Source organism: Salvelinus namaycush, chromosome 12 (genome assembly GCF_016432855.1).
Source record: "Salvelinus namaycush isolate Seneca chromosome 12, SaNama_1.0, whole genome shotgun sequence".
NCBI lineage: Eukaryota > Metazoa > Chordata > Actinopteri > Salmoniformes > Salmonidae > Salvelinus > Salvelinus namaycush.
In genome coordinates this window covers 36,631,054-36,644,370 of record NC_052318.1, presented here as the reverse complement: position 1 = coordinate 36,644,370, position 13,317 = coordinate 36,631,054, and the positions used below count along the sequence as shown (strand labels likewise).

At 42.9% G+C, this 13,317-nt stretch overlaps 1 protein-coding gene across 3 annotated transcripts in view; it reads left to right on the top strand.

The window, feature by feature from the left end:
• The first annotated feature begins 4,286 nt into the window (after positions 1-4,286).
• LOC120057186 (neuronal PAS domain-containing protein 2-like) overlaps positions 4,287-13,317 on the top strand; it is an 81,415-nt gene continuing 72,384 nt past the window's right edge. For all 3 annotated transcript variants that reach the window (XM_039005668.1, XM_039005669.1, XM_039005665.1), the window contains exon 1: positions 4,287-4,420. The gene's annotated coding sequence lies outside the window, so the exon portion shown is untranslated. The remainder of the gene's footprint in view (positions 4,421-13,317) is intronic.

Below are 13,317 nucleotides of genomic sequence, written 5' to 3'. Positions count from 1 at the left end.
ACCTTCTCCAGATCCTTCAGGTTTCGGGGCTGTCGCTGGGCAATACGGACTTTCAGCTCCCTCCAAAGATGTTCTATTGGGTTCAGGTCTGGAGACTGGCTAGGCCACTCCAGGATCTTGAGATGCTTCCTGGTAATTAATTACTTAAAAATCATACAATGTGATTTTCTGGAATTTTGTTTTAGATTCCGTCTCTCACAGTTGAAGTGTATCTATGATAACAAATTACAGACCTCTACATGTTTTGTAAGTAGGAAAACCTGCAAAATCGGCAGTGTATCAAATACTTGTTCTCCCCACTGTATATGTAAACAACAGCTGGTGCACGAAATCTAAGGAAGACTCGAGGTTTTGCTCACCTGAGGTAGAGTATCTCATGATAAGCTGTAGACCACACTATTTACCAAGAGATTTTTCATCTGTATTTTTTGTAGCTGTCTATATACCACCACAAACCGATGCTGGCACTAAGACCGCACTCAATGAGCTGTATACGTCCATAAGCAAACAGGATAAAACTCTAGACCACCTTTACTCCACACACAGAGACGCATACAAAGCTCTCCCTCACCCTCCATTTGGCAAATCTGACCATAATTATACGAAAGCAGGAGGCACCAGTGACTCGGTCAATAAGAAAGTGCTCAGATGAAGCAGATGCTAAGCTACAGGACTGTTTTGCTAGCACAGACTGGAATATGTTCCGGGATTCTTCCGATGGCATTGAGGAGTACACCACATCAGTCACTGGCTTCATCAATAAATGCATCGAGGACGTGGTCCCCACAGTGACTGTACGTACATACCCCAACCAGAAGCCATGGATTACAGGCAACATCCGCACTGAGCTAAAGGGTAGAGCTGCCGCTTTCAAGGAGCTGGACTCTAACCCGGAAGCTTATAAGAAATCCTGCTATGCCCTCCGACGAACCATCAAACAGGCAAAGCATCAATACAGGACTGAGATTGAATCGTACTACACCAGCTCTGATGCTCAGTGGATGTGTCAGGGCTTCCAAACTATTACAGCCTACAAAGGGAAGCACAGCCGCGAGCTGCCCAGTGACACGAGCCTACCAGACGAGCTAAATTACTTCTATGCTCGCTTCGAGGCAAGTAACACTGAAGCATGCATGAGAGCATCCGCTGTTCCGGACGACTGTGTGATCACGCTCTCCGTAGCCGATGTGAGTAAGACCTTTGAACAGGTCAACATTCACAAGGCCGCAGGGCCAGACGGATTACCAGGACGTGTACTCTGAGCATGTGCTGACAAACTGGCAAGTGTCTTCACTGTTATTTTCAACCTGTCCCTGACTGAGTCTGTAATAACAACATGTTTCAAGCAGATCACCATTGTCCCTATGCCCAAGAACACAAAGGTAACCTGCCTAAATGACTACCGACCCGTAGCACTCACGTCTGTAGCCATGAAGTGCTTTGAAAGGCTGGTTATGGCTCACATCAACACCATTATCCCAGAAACCCTAGACCCGCTCCGATTTGCATACCACCCCAATAGATCCAACACTCAACACTGCCCTTTCACACCTGGACAAAAGGAACACCTATGTGAGAATGCTATTCATCGACTACAGCTCAGCGTTAATCACCATAGTGCCCTCAAAGCTCATCACTAAGCAAAGGACTATAGGACTAAACACCTCCCTCTGCAACTGGATCCTGAACTTCCTGACGAGCCGCCCCCAGGTGGTAAGGGTAACAACACATCCGCCATGTTGATCCTCAACACGGGGCCCCTCAGGGGTGCGTGCTCAGTTCCCTCCTGTACTCTCTGTTCATTCATGACTGCATGGCCAGGACTGCATGACACAACAGTGGTAGGCCTGATCAACAACAACAAGGAGACAGCCTATAGGGAGGAGGTCAGAGACCTGGCCCATGTGGTGCCAGGACAACAACCTCTCCCTCAACGTGAGCAAGACAAAGGAGATGATTGTGTACTACAGGAAAAGGAGGATTGAGCACGCCCCCATTCTCATCGATGGGGCTGCAGTGGAGCAGGTTGAGAGCTTCAAGTTCCTTGGTGTCCACATCACCAACAAGCTATCATGGTCCAAACACAGTAAGACAGTTGTGAAGAGGGCACAACAAAGCTTAATCCCCCTCAGGAGACTGAAAAGATTTGGCATGGGTCCTCAGATCCTCAAAAGGTTCTACAGCTGCACCATCGAGAGCATCCTGACTGGTTGCATCACTCCCTGGTATGGCAACTGCTCGGCCTCTGACCGCAAGGCACTACAGAGGGTAGTGCTTACGACCCAGTATATCACTGGGGCCAATCTTCATGCCATCCAGGACCTCTATACCAGGGGGTGTCAAAGTAATTCCCTAAAAATTGTCAAAGACTACAGCCACCCTCGTCATAGACTGTTCTCTCTGCTACCGCACGGCAAGCGGTACCGGAGCACCAAGTCTAGGTCCAAAAGGCTTCTTAACAGCTGCTACCCCCAAGCCATAAGACAGCTGATCAAATGGCTACCCAGAACCCTCTTTTACGCTGCTGCTACTCTCTGTTTATTATCTATTCATCGTCACTTTAACTCTACCTACATGTACATATTACCTCGACTAACCGGTGCCGCCGCACATTGACTCTGTACCGGTACACCCTGTATATAGCCTCGCTGTTGTTATTTTACTGCTGCTGTTTAATTATTTGTTACTTTTACTTTCTATTTTTTTCTTAACATAAAGCACTGTTGGTTAAGGGCTTGTAAGTAGGCATTTCACTATAAGGTCTACACCTGTTTTATTCGGCACATGTGACAAATAACATTTGATTAGGTTTTGAAATTCAGCTGTTAATGTGTTTTCTACCTGTGGATGTACATTTTGAAATCATGATGTCATGTGGATTTTAGACATTTTAATATTTCAGTGATTTAGATAATGTGAAAGTCTCATAGCATTTCTAAATCATTCTAAATACAAAAGTCATACGTATTTTCAATCATGTAATTGCATTGAGTTGGGTTTGGTACTGTGTGGCCTTTATCTGTTCTGTATAGAGACCGTAAAAAGTCCAGGATGACCCAGTTTCAGCCCACCTGTTTAATCCAACTATAGTGGGCTACTTTGAACTCTAGCATAGTAGGCTATTTGCGCCATATGCCAATAGGCCAATGGTAAGGCTTAATAGTTATTGACATAAAAAGCAAAGTCTGTCAGGGTAGTGACGCAATATCACAGTCCATTCAGTGAAGGAAGCAAGTGGTAGTAGCCCTTCATTTGATGAATTAATGGTTGTTGTGTAACCAAATAAGTTGCTGAACACACGTCATACGACTTGGCATGTTGCATAAATTAGAAACTGCAGCAGCAGATTACCTCGGTTGATAGCCTAGTACGAATTAATTGTCTGATGCCGCGTTCACGTGCTAATCGGAACTAGGAAACTCGGACATTCTGATTTACTAATGTTTATTGTTCAATAAATGAGCAAATCGTTAATTTCCGAGTTTCCTAATTCCGATTAGTACGTGAACGAATATATAGTGAATGGTCGTGTTCGAGAGCATCAAAACGACTGCATGTAACTGCCGACTGACTGATCTACAAATCATCTTGCATCATAAATAAAAATTATTACCCGTTGTAGATCAGTCAGTCACAATTTACCCATGATACATTTCCGGGTTGATCCTCTCGAATACGGTCAATGTCGTCCATAATTTTACGCGATGACATTAGCGGGCTACGTTTCTATGGCAATGAGGGGATTCGATTATCTGGTCCGGGTTACCACGGTTGGAGGAGTTTGTTTCGGGTGAAAAGTGATTGCATTCGTTTTGGAACCAGCCAGGTAACCTCTTCAAAACCCACAGCGATATCGGCTCAAAACACAAGTGAAGTAGCCTAGGCTAGATTACGCACGTGGTGTAATGTACAATTCTGTGTTTTCAGACGCTAAAGTTATTGCCTTTGATAAAAACGCTTTATCTGCCTTCCCAATAAAAACTAGTTTGAACATTTGAAAATATATTTGATGGAAAAGAGATGTATATTTCTGGACGATGCACCATGCTGCTTTATTGACAACATGATTAGGCTAATATTCGATTTGTGAACGCCGCTCCTCCCTCATTGAAACTTAGTATCACTTGCGGTGCTGGGTGCTTCCCTCCCCAACTGTAGCGAATCCGGATACAACGCGCTTGATTTGGTCACACCCTTTATCTCCTTTTAAGGTGCGACGAAGGCTGGTGATGTAAATTGTGAGGTGTGTGGGTTGGAAAATGAAAACCAGCACAGAGAACACTTCGATGTCTTGCCCACAGAAATGGTGCCAGTTACATAACACTATTGCATGGTAGGAAGAGCAGTGTAAAAGCCGTTTTGTATTTCACGGATGCGCCTTTCATATTGGAATCGACCCCTCGTTACTGCTTTACATGAGGTAAGTTCATGCATGACTTTTAGTCACTTACAGCAAGTTCAAGCGTAACCTACATTTAGTGGAGTGAGTGACATCTGGCTACGCGTAATCGAACGTTGAAGTTCCACTGATATGTCTGTGAATAATAGTCTACCGGTATGTTGCTATACATGTTTAGTAGCCTAGGCCTGCCTATTGTTTTATGTTTCTCTCTTGAGCCTATACTGGTTTTATATTCGTGCATTTGTCCGAAAGGAACTTCCAGGTGATTTAATTATTTCTATAAGATAACCTAACTTGACAGGCTACTAGACCAACTGATGTATATATTTTTCTTCCAATATTTAGGAATGATAAAAGACTGCACGTTTTATATGTGTTGATTGTTGAATAGCCTGTAGCCTACTTTGAAATACAGTAGGCGCTATCCTATGCTATCTGAGACAGACCATGGTCCAGGGAATTGTAGTTTTGGTCCTATATCAATTTCTTTTATTCTGAAAGGATGACAGTGAGCACACAGTCAGCAGAGCAGGCCTAACAAAAATCAAAGTTATGTAGGTTAATCACTAAAATAGAAATCTGCTCTTATGTAACTCATGACTCAAGAAGAAGCATGAGCCGATTGCAGTGACGTCATGCCCCAGATTTATTTATTAAAAGGAAAACTATCTAACCCTTGCTGTGCAGCAACGAAAGCTGTTCAACCTTATGTAGGGCTTTGATTGCGTGGTATGATTGATGATGTTAATTGGGCCTCCTCAATTTCTTGAATATCAGACTATCTGAAATAGTTCATATAAGGCAACCTTAGGAAACTATGTCCTACATTTTTCTATAAGATAAATGAAAGTAGGCTACAATAGAGCAGAGCAGAATATGATAGAATACTTTATTATCCCCTGAGGATGTTATTTTGTACAGGTTAGACTACACAATCAACTCAGCAGGAGGTACAGTTACAGTCACATAGGCCTACATAAGACAGACGGTGTCACACAATACAAAGCAGAGGTAACAGTACATCAGAAAAAAATATGCTCTGCACATCATTTCAGTCATTTTTTGTAAAATAATACTAGTAAAATGTATTTTTGTGACTAGTATATGGGAGTCTTCTTATGAGGCAATCAAAGACATGCATCATGCCCTTCCTTCAAAAAATGAATATTCAAACCATTTGAAACATTGGCCTAATTCAGTCTGTAATCCTTTCGGCTGCACGGATATGGATAGTACTCCTTCAATCAAACCACATTCAATTTTTGATGGCAAAAGGTTTGCGGTCATCGTTTCATTACTGCAACACACTGCAATGATGTGAACCATTATTTTAAAGTCATTAAATATTCAAGTTTCCATTTGCCTTGATTATGTTCCCTCTAAGCTGCTCGCGGGCGCAGGACTGCAGCACAAAATAAATATCAGGCCACATAGAGAAGCAGAAGATTGAACTTCAACTTTCTAGTTTTCCCCTTTAGTTAACACTATCAACGTTTCCCTCTACTGGGGGAATTGCTAATATTAGCCACTTTCACTGCAACATACCGAAACAAAACAAACTATGCAAGAGATTTTCTTGTACAGTAGGCAGAACACACCGGAGTAAGATTCTATTGCAGTGACAGGCACAACTCAGCCCGTACTCTACAGACCAGCGTGGCAATACCAATCAGAGCTTCAGTATCTCTATATGCAAATAGACTATTGCCATATATGGATCTGTGCCGTTTAGTTTGAACTGGACTGTGTTTACAGCATGAGTGGTCACGAGTAGACGTGCATTGCATGTAGCCACGTGTGCACATCTGTTCATATTCTTTGCTAGTAAGTGAGTTATTAACCAGTTATAGCTAATTTCTAGTCAGCAATGCGGGAGTGGTTGTTTCCTACAAGAGCACAAAGCGTGTGCATTTCTAGCCATCTTTGAAAAGTGAGTCAGGTAAAGATAATTATTTCTGTCTTAAGGGGCGGTGTTGTATTTTGAGACAGGCTTGACTAAGCTAAGTAGCCAATAGGCAGAGGGTAGCATAATTTGTCTGATTCTCTGTAATAATGGTATGGGAATAATAATGAACTTTATTTTGTAAAGTGTTTTCTTGCATCAAACAACACATTTTCAGTCAACTTCTTGTCTAAAGGACAAGTGGGTAAACAGGTTAATGTCAAACCCTGCATATTCTTTTCAAAATTTCACGGAATGTAGGCCTACATTTAACACCACACATTGTCTGCTACTGTAGGCTGTATGATAGAACAACTATTTCCATGTTAAAATGTTATGGGATGCATTTTCTCCATTGTGTTTGATGGTAGACCACTCTGGTAGGCCTACATTATGATGAAATAGCCACAGCAGCCTACTTGGCCACTGTTATAACTGTACTGTAACTTAAAGCAGATAGAGCCTCAGTGTTCACAGTAAACGTGCCAGAAGTTGCACAGAATTGTCACAACGTTCAAGTTTGCGCTCTGCAGACCAGACATTTGCTCAGTGGCAAAACATTTTTTGACGGAACATTGATTGTTAGCCTATGTTTTACTCATGTTAATCCGGTCTGTGATGTGGGTGGTTCCATGTGGTCAGACTTGTGGAAGCCACATTGAGGTGAGGTGAAGTAATGGTGGTGAGGTAAGGGTGTTTTACTGAACCAACCTGCTTGAGCTAGACTTTTAACGCAAGAGATACGCTGTCAGCCCTCAACTGGCTACCATCTCCTTTTCCTCTCTCATCTGCACATTTCTATCTACCGGTATCTGTTTCTCCCTGTATTTCATGCTCTTACCATCCAATTCCTTTATTTTTTATGGATACCACTGCCCTTTCACTCTGACTGTTTGGCTCAACTATGAGGTCTTCCTAGCAAAGCTGTGTCATGGCAGTAGTATAGAGGGTCAGTTCAAGCCCTGGTGATAAAGGTTGAAAATAAACAACAAGCCTTCATTTGAGTTTATAGCTAAAGTAGATGCAGCAAGCTCTGTTAAGGAGGTGATGCTATAACCTTTGCTTTCACATACCTCATTGACATTCTTTTATTTTATTGGAAGTGCGTTCAGAGAGGAAGTGGGGTCTCTGACCCCTCCTTATGATGTAGAGGGTTTTCACGTCTCTTTGCCTGAAAAAATGCTGGTGAAATCCACCCATTTTTGACTGCACCCCATTTGATTTGAAAAAAACCTTCCATACATACATGTATTTGCCCATTGTAGAGTGCTCAGAAAGTGACTTTTTGGACCTGAATGCCAAAACATTCAAGAGATAAAGGTCCTCAAAGTAGATATATTTTGCATACCTCACCTGTCACGCCCTGACCTTAGTTATCTTTGTTTTCTTTATTATTTTGGTTAGGTCAGGGTGTGACGAGGGTGGTTGTCACGTTCCTGACCTGTTTTCCTTGTTTTTGTATGTGTTTAGTTGGTCAGGGCGTGAGTTGGGGTGGGCATTCTATGTTATGTGTTTCTATGTTTAGGTTATTTGTCTATTGGCCTGATATGGTTCTCAATCAGGGACAGGTGTTTTACGTTTCCTCTGATTGAGAACCATATTAAGGTAGGCTGTTCTCACTGTTTGTTTGTGGGTGATTGTTCCTGTGTCTGTGTCTGTCGCACCACACGGGACTTTTTCGTTCGTTTGGTTAGTCTGTTCCTGTTCGTGCATTCTTCGTGTTATATTGTAAGTTCTCATGTTCAGGTCTGTCTACGTCGTTTTGTTGTTTTGTAAATCTATTCAAGTGTTCTTCGTGTTTTTCGTCTTGTTTGAATAAATTCATCATGTCTGCCTACAACGCTGCGTTTTGGTCCGACCCTTACTCCTTCTCATTCGAGGAGGAGGAATTAGACAGCCGTTACAGTGGTATGTGTGTTTTTGTCTTGTCTAGGTGTGTGTGTGTAGTCTAGGCATTATGTAGGTCTATGGTGGCCTAGATTGGTTCCCAATCAGAGGCAGCTGTTTATCGTTGTCTCTGATTGGGGATCCTATTTAGGTTGCCATTTTCCAGTTTGGTTGGTGGGTGATTGTCTATGTGATGTTGCATGTTTGCACTCAGTGTTATAGCGTTCACGTTTGTTTTGTTATTTTGTATTGTTAAGTGTTCTTCATTATTAAAAGGAAGAATGTATTCTAATCACGCTGCGCCTTGGTCTCCTCACTACGATGTTTGTGACACCACCATACCGTGAGACAACCATGTCTTCATCACTGGAAAATAGACATGGTTAATGTCATTTAGAAACTTACAAACAGGGTTGTCAAGCTATTTGATCATTTATTTTAAAGAAAAATGTACATTATTGACATTGTCAATTATCTAAAATACATTTTTTTCAAGAAATTAACAAATAGTTTGACAACCCTATTGGTAAGTTTTTAAATGATATCAAACGTAACCGTTTATCTCTTCCTGCGATGAAGACATTGATGTCTCATTGTATGGCAGGGTATTCAAATGGGTCAACTCTGAGCACCTTTTATCTCCTGAATGTTTTGCCATTCAGGTAAAAAAGTCACTTTCTGACCACTTCTTCCATGGGGAAACATGTATGGAACGTTTTGTTTAAATTAAAAGGAATGCTGTCAAAAAGTGATTGAATTCAAATGGATTTACCCTGCTGTGTGAACGTTAGGTAACTGATGACATGTACGCCTCTGATGTTACAGAGCCTGCTGGAGGGAAAGTAGGTTACTGGGCCATGTCCTGCAAGCTTAGACTGAACACTAGTCAGAATATTGCTGGAGCTGCATTGTGTGACTGGCCATCCACAAATGGAGCAGGTCCATGCAATAGGAAAGGCATCTTTGCTTGTGCTCTGTCCCTTTTAAGAAAGACAGTCGGCTCTCCTCAAAGCTTTCATGAAGGTTCAACTCATGTTGATTAATTTCAACTGCACAAAATATAGAGGAAACATGACTACAGGTTTATTTTTTAGGAGTCTGGAGATGAGTTTAGCCTTGAGCAGTGAGAATCGCACTGCACCATTTTCTATTTCCATGATTTACCTGAGAATGCTTCTTTATGTATTCTCTCAATGAAACTGAGTGTCTGTATCGCAAAAGTTTTTTTGTTCAACTGCTATTATTGTGTTATTAGGTGTCTTTGTTAAAGAGAAACAACAAGCTTACCAGTGTGCTGGAGTTTTTCTTTTTAAAGGCAGTTTTATATCAAAGAAAATGTTCATTTTGTGAATTGACCTGTTAGCATTGTGAAACACAGTTGAACTCCTCTGTCAAGGTGCATTCTGGGAAATCAGTGAGGATTTAGCCTACTGCATGTGAATATAAAGCTCTCTGTCTCTTGTTCTGTATGCCAATATTCTATTCACCAGACAATATTCTATTCACTGACTCAGCCTCTGTCTGACCTCTGAGTTTTGGGTCACAAGGTCTCTACTTAAGGTTCAGCAGCTAGGCGCCAGATATCTAAACCATCTTACAGTGACCTACATCAGTGGCTCTGATTAGGCAGTGCATTCTACTCGGCAGCAACTCAGGACAGAATCCAATCAAACCTGTACTGCTTTGCAGAGAAATAGCAGAGCTCCAAGTGTAAGGTTATGAAACACATTCAGAGAATGATTCAGAGTGGATTCAGACTTGATTCAATCAGAAAGACACAGGTTAGACAAAGACTGTGCCCTGACCCTTTATGTCATGGACAGGTCAGGGAGAAATCCCAGTCTGAGAGCCAATCCGAAGAAAAGGATCTAACTCCAAAGCTGCGATGGTTTGATTTGGGGGTGCCTGGTATCTGTAGTCCTCAACAGTCTAGTCAGTTTGTATGGGAACAGGAGGTTTGGGAGATAAGATGGAGCCGGGGTTAGCATAGCTTCACAGGCCAGTAGAAGTCAATAGTTAGTGATTTGGACTACATTTAAACCTCCTTATATCTCTAGTAACTGATGTAAAATATTAAAGGCAGTCACCCTGGCAGTGCACAACTGTTTTACAGCAAGCATCTATTTGCGGGCCCCTTCTTCAGTTGTGTTGTGTCACCTTGTGTTTGTGCTGTTTTTTTGGGACACCGAAAATGTCATGTCACATGAGTGTCAGCTGCACTGTGCCACATTAAATATCACCATAATAATGCCTCCCATCACCAACATCATGCATTTGATGGTTATTTTCCTGTCTCTTATGTCCTCAGGCAGTGACTGATAATACAGTGAACAAATACTTGTTTCCTGGGAAGTCGTTGTTATAGCAAAGAGGATATTTATTTCATTAATTTTTGAAGGGGATCCCTAAGCCCTTCTTTTGGAAAATAATTGGAATGGATGTAAGAGCAGTAATTAACACTTAACTACTGTAATGAAGTGACAGTGAAGTGTAATGCATCTGCCAACAGGATTAGAATATGACTGACTCGTAACCAGTCATACAAATTATATTCTTGAGATTTTGGTGTCCCCTGCTGGGATAGGTTGAGGATACAACTATTGATCAGTTACATAATTAGGTCAGTGTTAACACGTCTGGAATACATTATTTATTTATCATTCCCATCGCTCCTTTTTTGAAAATGAAGTACACTGCTCAAAAAAATAAAGGGAACACTTAAACAACACAATGTAACTCCAAGTCAATCACACTTCTGTGAAATCAAACTGTCCACTTAGGAAGCAACACTGATTGACAATAAATTTCACATGCTGTTGTGCAAATGGAATAGACAAAACGTGGATATTATAGGCAATTAGCGAGACACCCCCAATAAAGGAGTGGTTCTGCAGGTGGTGACCACAGACCACTTCTCAGTTCCTATGCTTCCTGGCTGATGTTTTGGTCACTTTTGAATGCTGGCGGTGCTTTCACTCTAGTGGTAGCATGAGACGGAGTCTACAACCCACACAAGTGGCTCAGGTAGTGCAGCTCATCCAGGATGGCACATCAATGCGAGCTGTGGCAAGAAGGTTTGCTGTGTCTGTCAGCGTAGTGTCCAGAGCATGGAGGCGCTACCAGGAGACAGGCCAGTACATCAGGAGACGTGGAGGAGGCCGTAGGAGGGCAACAACCCAGCAGCAGGACCGCTACCTCCGCCTTTGTGCAAGGAGGAGCACTGCCAGAGCCCTGCAAAATGACCTCCAGCAGGCCACAAATGTGCATGTGTCTGCTCAAACGGTCAGAAACAGACTCCATGAGGGTGGTATGAGGGCCCGACGTCCACAGGTGGGGGTTGTGTTTACAGCCCAACACCGTGCAGGACGTTTGGCATTTGCCAGAGAACACCAAGATTGGCAAATTCGCCACTGGCGCCCTGTGCTCTTCACAGATGAAAGCAGGTTCACACTGAGCACATGAGCACATGTGACAGAGTCTGGAGCCGCCGTGGAGAACGTTCTGCTGCCTGCAACATCCTCCAGCATGACCGGTTTGGCGGTGGGTCAGTCATGGTGTGGGGTGGCATTTCTTTGGGGGGCCGCACAGCCCTCCATGTGCTCGCCAGAGGTAGCCTGACTGCCATTAGGTACCGAGATGAGATCCTCAGACCCCTTGTGAGACCATATGCTGACACATGCACATTTGTGGCCTGCTGGAGGTCATTTTGCAGGGCTCTGGCAGTGCTCCTCCTTGCACTAAGGCGGAGGTAGCGGTCCTGCTGCTGGGTTGTTGCCCTCCTACGGCCTCCTCCACGTCTCCTGATGTACTGGCCTGTCTCCTGGTAGCGCCTCCATGCTCTGGACACTACGCTGACAGACACAGCAAACCTTCTTGCCACAGCTCGCATTGATGTGCCATCCTGGATGAGCTGCACTACCTGAGCCACTTGTGTGGGTTGTAGACTCCGTCTCATGCTACCACTAGAGTGAAAGCACCGCCAGCATTCAAAAGTGACCAAAACATCAGCCAGGAAGCATAGGAACTGAGAAGTGGTCTGTGGTCACCACCTGCAGAACCACTCCTTTATTGGGGGTGTCTCGCTAATTGCCTATAATATCCACCTTTTGTCTATTCCATTTGCACAACAGCATGTGAAATTTATTGTCAATCAGTGTTGCTTCCTAAGTGGACAGTTTGATTTCACAGAAGTGTGATTGACTTGGAGTTACATTGTGTTTAAGTGTTCCCTTTTATTTTTTTGAGCAGTGTATAACAAAGATGAGATCAAGTGCTGCCAATTACCCCAGTTGAATAGGCCTGACAGGCATGACACAGCACAATTGGATCATGCTATGGATTACATTTGACATTTGAGTCATTTAGAGCGACTAACAGCAACAATTACGGTTAAGTGCCTTGCTCAAGGGCACATCAACAGATTATTCACCTAGGTGGCTTGGGGACTCGAACCAGCAAACTTTCGGTTACTATCCCAATGCTCTTAACTGCTAGGCTACCTGCCTAGTACAGCTTAGTGCTTGTCATATAAGCAAAAAATAGGCATTTCTGTTATCAGATAACCCATAATCATTTAACGGATTAAACCTATGGTGGAAATACAGATATGCAAATCTAGAGGTAAAAAGGCCTGACATTATAACCTAAATATGTCAGGTAGCTTGTGGTTCCGTATGTCATTAGGCACAGAATCCTGGTGATCCTGTGTGCTGTAGTAGTACTGTAGTATTCCTTGGTGTACTTGGTGGTGGCTTCATATGCCCAGTGGAACTATGTTGCACATGACTCTTGAGAGTATGTCTGGTATTCATGTCACCCTCTTTAACCTTCTAACTGTGACAGACAAAATGTTCAGCTCGGGTTATACAACTGCCAGTACAGACGTCATTAGCCTCTCTGCTGATGTCGCTCATCTCTGGGCCACAGCACACTGTCTTTGTACTTACTAGCTACAGGCAGAGACCTACTAGGGGCATGATTAAAGACACTAAATTCCTTTCTTCCAGTTGTTCAAATTAAATTCATGTGTTGTGTGTCGTGTAGCTTCAGTGGATCCATTGAAATTAGTTAGCAGAAATGGCATGAA